We start from the raw sequence: 7,243 nt of genomic DNA on the forward strand, positions 1-7,243 counted from the left end.
GTGAGTATGTGGATATGAGGGTGTGAGTGAATGAAGTCAGTTTTGTTTTCAAATGAAGTCAGCTTCCCTTCATGTACTGCCTGGCTTTATGGTTTGCTATGTTGCTGCCACGGTGTTGATTGCATGAGAAATAATGGTAAAGAGGACGGATGGATGTGGCCAGGTGGTTTTTAAAGATTGAAAGGATGGACCTAGTCTAAGGAGCATGAGGGGAAAGTGGAGAGCAAGAACTGGTTGCAAAGATTTTCAGCAATATATCTGATGAGATCATTTTGGAAGACTTAAAGTACCAGTCCAGAGTGGACTGTGGTATCTATTAATCATCTTGATGTTTGAATGCAACTTAAAAGCAAACTCCTCTGAGCCAAATTCTACCTCTGATTATCCCTGTAAAAGGTCACTGGAGGCTCCTGGACAGAAATACAGAATTTTTTGTGAAATTCCTACTATGTTTATGGCAACAGTTAGATCAGACCTACTTCTTGGTCTGGTTTCTTAGCAGAAATTATGACAGAGATTGGACATATTGTGGTCATGCAGGGTCAATGATACCATCACATAATAAATGGATTAAAAGTGTTCCTTGTACTTGGTGTCGATGTCCAGACTACTGTAAAAAAAGAAATAAACCAGCAGAGCTGAGTGCTTCATAGGAATTTAAGACACTGATGTTCCTAAATGGTACCCTACAAGTAACAAGTGACCAAGGCTTTCAGTTTCCCAACTACATGTTTTGCTTCTACTGATGTTCTAAGTTGAAACTCCCTGCTTAGCCAAGAAGTCTCGGGCTTGTTCTTTGCCATCTAATAAAAGCAGCCACAAACCTGGAATCGGAAGTGATGATAGGAATGGGCTTTCACTTTTCAGTCATGTCACATCCAGATGACTTTCTTCCTTAGAAATTTTGAGCATTATTTAAACTGCAGGGAGATCTACAATGTTAGCTGTGCTATCCTCCCAAATAAGAAGACACGGTTTGTACCTGGGAGATTCACATTCAGGGACTTTTGCTGGTGATCCATAAATACATGGCTAATTACAATGTGTGTTGGTTTTCTCCCCTTTTCCTATCAAATTTTAAAATACTTTTAAAAATAGAGTGTTTTTTGATGTGAAGAATCACTCTAGTTGGCAGAAATATTCACATTTCAATAATGAATGTGATATCCTCTTACAAAGATGCAGTCCGCATTTTGGAGAAGTTCAAAGTTACTGAAGGCTGAGAGGAAGTAGGATCTGATTTAAATCAAGGCATCTGATGGCTTGCTCAGGAAGGGTGACGCTTTGACACTTGGTTTGAGTTGGTTTTCAGGGAGGTGATAGATTGAAGTGACCAAAGTGTAAGGGATTTTAAACAAATTGCAGCTGGAGGAGAGTGAAGAGACACTCTGTCTCCTCTTTCCTGTCTCCCCAGTATATTTTATCTTTGTAGATTAGCGGTAATTCCTTGACCTGAAGCTTGATCACTCAGTACTGAGTGAAGGAACAACCTTATCTGTCACGGTTGAGTATATTGACATTTTACTGGCACGATCTCAGCTCTAGCCAAAGTCCTGTGCCACCCTGTCTTTAACCCAGTAAAAACTGATCCAGGGTCAGCCTTTGGTTCTAAAGTCCTGGTCGAAGGAGATCTCCCAACAAGGGGAGAGTGCTTCCCTCCTCTCCTTGCTCCTAGCTTAATACTGAACAGCTACAACAGAAGTGCTTAGATGATGTCAGTGAATATCCTCATCTGATTCACTTCATAACATCAGCGGAAATCTGCAAATCTTTCCAGTCAATAAGAGTCAAAGAGGAAAAATGCTTACAATTTGTTGAAATAAAGTGCCTTAACAAAAGCACTGATTATGTATTTTGTAGAACAGAATCCCTCAGGAGCTCAAATTGCAAAAGCTGTGTCTTACTGAAGTGAAGCTGTGCCAAAGTCTCTGTGGCCTGTTGGAATTGTGTTGTCTCAAAGTGAACCAAGGCGGAATTTCAAAACAAGTGTATCTCTGCTAGTTATAATTTGGGGAGGGGTCCTGGACAAATGTAGCTGAAACTTAAACCTTCCATTTTCCCACAACATTCTTTTTCTGTGTTACCAGAAACTTTCAGATTTAAGGTTCTGTAACAGACCCAAACTTCCCTTCTAGTGCTTCCTCTAATGCTTGCATTAGACATTATATATGCTTTTTATTGCGTAACGCCCCTCAGACATGCTAACATGCATGTACTCATGTGACAGCAGCATATGTGGCTCAGTTATTGCTGCGTTGAATTTGTAATCTGAGTAGAACTTCACTTCCTGGAGTGGGATTGTCCAATCTATAGTGAGCCACTTTCAGTTAAATGCCAGGAAGGTTAATTCAGCTTGCTGTGGTTGTGTCCCCTTTGTACTATGCAAAGTGTGTACAAGGAGTATTGTATGTAGGAAGAATAGTTCTCAGTACAGTCATCTGGCTGGAAGCGGTATTGCTTGCTCATTAGGTCATTATGTTTCAGGTTGTGCAAGGTGAAACCTATTTAAAATGAACAGCTTGTATCCTTCAGTCTGCATTTCTCGTGTTCATCTGTTGTTCACCATATACAGTGTGGTCCAAGGCTCTGGTTCATGGGTGGGATTTTGCTGTAGCTGCAGCTAAACTGCTGTCCTCTGTCTTGCAGCTCCACAGTTGTGCTAGTGACAGCCTGAACTCACAAAGGAGCTCTTGCATCTTCAGACTATTCCTGAGTGTAATATTTTGATCATGTGAGAAGCTGCAGCTCACTCTTGGTGGATGAAGTAGCCCACTTGCATGCTTTTAACAGAAACCTGTCTTAACTGTTCTTAATTCTCTCTCAGGATGGGATCCTTCCACAACGTGAGACTGGACACATACTTCTGTTTCTGCACACTTTGCACCTGGGGGAGATAGTTACAGTTTGTATTCAAGAGATGATATTTTAAAACAAGCCATTGAGTTGACATCAAAGAAAGATTTAAATCTGGAAACTGTACTTACCTGCCTTCCATGGGGTTTCAAAGAGAACATGGAAATTCAGACTGAATCAGCTTGACTTTTGCAAAATCAGCACTTGATGAGTGTTCTACAAGCTCTAGACTCATGCCCTGATTTGAATATTACCAGTTCCAACAATATTTTTTCTTACCTTTGGATGTCATGTGGTTTTGAACATCTTAGGATGCTTGAAGTACAGAATGAGAGCAATTTAACTTTATGGAGCTGTTCTGTGAATGTTGTGTGGGAGGTTTTTTTGATGAGTGTTTTTTTGTGTGTGTGTTTTGGTGGTTTGTTTTTTTTTTAAACTGCAATCACTTTTTGTTGGCTATTATAGCTTCACTTGTGATCTATGTCTATGGATTTATAGCATGTGTGTTTTATCAGGTAATTTCATGACTTCATTTTCAGACCTAAGATAAAAGAGGTGAATAAGTTCAAAGCTCTAACAGTCCTTAAATGTGATTTAAGGGGCATTTTATAGCAAACTGCTGTGACTATCTGAGAAATTATCTATGACTGGACTGAGGCAGGAGTTGAACAAGAGACTTCTGGGTGTGACGCAGAACACCACTGTTGTTTTAAGGGGATAGCATTTTTCCCTGAGTCCTCACTAAAGGTTGGATGTATGTTTGCCTTAGTAACTATATTATCTTTCCAAGCTCTTAATTTGTTTGTTTGCCCTCTTGTTTGTTACTATCGCTTCTGGGGTGGATTTTGTGACTGTTCCTTAGCTGATCTATTGCAAAGTCAGTGTTGCTTGTACTACTTTCTATCCAGTATAAGCGGATCCAGGTGTCTTTGCTCACAAAAGCTTCTCTGCTGCCTGCGCTTGAAGAGCAGTAGTAAGCATGCAGGGAAGGTGACCTCTTTGCTCAATTTAGATTGACAAGAGGATACCAGACTTGGCAGTAAAATAAAGCTTCATCATGGTATTATGTCACTAAGGTGTCAGCACTGGGAAGTGATGTCAGTTGAGATTGTTTCCTGAAGCTCCCTCTCCCAAGAGAGCACTTTGTTCTGAATTCAATCTCTTTCCCAAATACAGTTTGAGTTACTAGTGTTGTGTGCCAGCACTTAAGCGACATCTGAAAATACCATCACTCTGTGACATGTTGAGGTTGGGAGGTATTATTATCTGTTTTGCAGGATGAGAAACAACTGTGGCAGGACACAGATTGTGTCATATATTGCCTTCTTTGGTTTTATTCTTCCAGCTGCTGCTTTGATATAGCAGATTTCTACAGTGAAAGTCTGCTTCTCAAGCCAACTCTTAATATGAGGTGGGGATTTGCCCATAGGGAAACAGCGGTGTTGGCAATTCTGTACTAGTTTTTGCAGTCAGGGCATTGGGTTGCTGTTTTCTGGTATAATTTTTGGAGACTGCTTCCACTCTGTCTATCATAACCGTATTTAATTCTAATGCAGACTTCATAGTTATTTAAAGTAATGTTCCTATATACCACACATCATTATTGTTAATGGTTTAGATCATGGCCTGTGATTTTTTGTTTGTTTGAGAAGGAAGACCTTTTGTTCATTTAAAATCTCAGTACTCCTCCGACGTATCTAGAAGCCCCTTGAAAATGTGGGGCTGACAAAAGGTGCTGTAGCTCCATGACAGTTATAGGTCTGTTTCGAGATGTGAGGGAACATATTTAGTCATAGGTAGCTAGCACTGACTTTGGAAAAATATTGACAGTGTTGCAGATGCTGTATAAGCTGCATAGATGACACACTTGTTTCCACTTTGTTCACTAGTTCTGTAGAAAATAGAGAAGATGTCATAGGGCAAATATAGGTAAACAGCATTTTTGTAATGTAATAGGTTCCTTAGTTAACTGTAACTTTCAGTTACAGGTAAAACTCAGGTCTGATTTTTTTCCCTGCATACTCTATACTCATGTTCTCCAATTTTAACCCATGTAATAGTAAGGACATGCTTGTGTAACTGTATCCTTGACAAAACTCTTTTAATTCAGTGCTTGATTTTAAACACTTGAAGTTCTATAATAGGTGAGTTTGAAGGAGCTGTCATTAATGTGAGGGAGACTGCATTTGTGTTTTTGAAGGACACTAATTGTGCACTATTTTAAGTAGAATTATTTCCAGGAACTTGTTTTCTCAGTTTATGGAAGTGTTTTAAATAAAAGTGTGAAATATTTGATAGTGCTAGTTAGACTAAGCGAGGGGGGGGAGTCTTTTTCATTCTAGTAGGCTTTCCAAGTGTTATTTTTAAAGTATTTTTCCAGAGTTGAGAAATTCTCTAAAAATAGTTTTGTTTTGTCAAAGCAGGGATTAATTTGGAAGCATTGAGAAGAATAGATAAGTGAGACCATCCATGAGAAATGAAAGTGAGTACAAAGTCTCTCTTCCTACACAGACATTATCTACATTATGGTGAAAGCGTTTTTGTTCCAAATCATGCGATCCTCCCAGCGTCTTTCATTTCTTATTGCAATACATGATTGTGGGATTGCTTTTAGACGTTTACTGAAGTAAATATGTAAGGAAGGCACTATTTCTGTTACTCATTGCTGGAAGTTGCTTCATTGTTTGGATGGAATTTACCTAACATTTGCTCAGTGATGTAAACATTTGGACAAATATTCATAGTTTGAAATAACTCAAAATCATTTATCTAATAGAAGAAGAACAACTTACCAGAAGTAGTTGATTCTTTCCCATCAGCTTGTAGCAAGGGGTGTTACAGATCCCTGAAACACAGTATTTGATTTGCATGATCTTCATTGAACTCTGACATTACTTGTGTTGCAGGGGCCTTCTGAAGAATAAAATTAGTAAACTAAGTCCTTTTTGTTTGTGTTTCCACACTTTGGGTAATAAGCTGTTTAGTTTCAGGAAGAGCAGTAAATGCATGTTCCTCTCACAGTATGTATTCAAATACCTGTTTTTGAAGTTGTCGTCATTTCATGAAATATAAAACACAGGACATCATGAAGACAAAATATATAGAAAAACTGGTTTTCTAATCAGGAAAATTCCATTTAACTTGATATTGAGATAGGGAAGGGAAAAGAAAATATGTGTGTTTCAAATGTGTGCCAAATTTTCACTTTTATTGAAAAGCTAAACCCAGCTTTCTCGCTTTGGGAAAAAGGAAAGCAAAACAAGAACTGTTTCAGTACTTCCCTTCAGTTAACAAAATATTTATCTATATGGTCTGTATGTTACCAAACATATGCCAGACAAAGGGTCAGCCACAAGGTACAGTCCATATCATTTCATGTTTTCTATGTATCCCCATAATCTTTAACAGTGGAGTGTTTTTCAGAACAGGATTTTTCTGGGTGCTCTTGGTGAGGGAACATATTTGGTGGATACTGGCTGAGAGGTTGTTTCTACTAGCATGGGTATGGGTGGGATATAAGAAGGTCCACAGTTGGGAGTGGATAAAGAATCCAAAAGGGTCAGTCATCAGTAATTTGGGCAGACTATGGAGGGTGGGAGGTGAGCGTGGGAGGAAATGGGAGAGACAGGTGGAGACAATAGTGGGCAAAGCTGATGACTGAGACCTTGTGCCTTGAAAATGGGAGCCAGCGAAGACTTCTAGAGCAGCCCCAACTTGATAGATGCAGAAGGACATTTTGCATCAGAGCAATTTGGTTCCAGTATGGAGTGTACCCAGACAGCTACTTCTTTTTTCTGGTTTACTGCCACAAATTAAAATAACAATTACAAAATTTAAAAAAAAAAAAGAAAGAAAAGAAACAGAAGGAAAAGAAAAAAGTCAAGTAATTTTCTTTAGCAGACTTCTATTAAGTAGGAGGTCCGAACACATTGCTGTTCTTATCAATGTTGATACAATTTTGTCAGCAATTCTGCAGGATTTATTTATCTAATGGAATGTGTCAGCTCTTGCTACGGTGCACTACTTGCTGCATAGGAGTGGTAGGTGTATTAAAGGAGTATAAAGTTGCCCTGCATCTAAAAATAGAAGTTTCTGGCAGAAAGCAAATGGAAATCTGCGTCATACATTTTTATTTGAAGGAAATTAACTGTAAATCAGATCTGGACATAAGAAAGGATTTGTCTTAAAATCAACACAGTGTTTCTATTTTAAGGAGTGTATCTGTAAATCGTGTCTGGACATAATGAAAGGTTTATTTTCAGAGTGTTGTAGGCAAATACTGATAATACTAATGCAATGCCAAATATGTAATTCCTCATTTTTAAAATCTAACTGAAGTTTCTTACCTGTGTGGAAAAATGTGAATTAAAATAGAGCATACCTTTTTGGT

This window comes from Phalacrocorax carbo, chromosome 4 (genome assembly GCF_963921805.1).
Source record: "Phalacrocorax carbo chromosome 4, bPhaCar2.1, whole genome shotgun sequence".
Classification (NCBI taxonomy): Eukaryota; Metazoa; Chordata; class Aves; order Suliformes; family Phalacrocoracidae; genus Phalacrocorax; species Phalacrocorax carbo.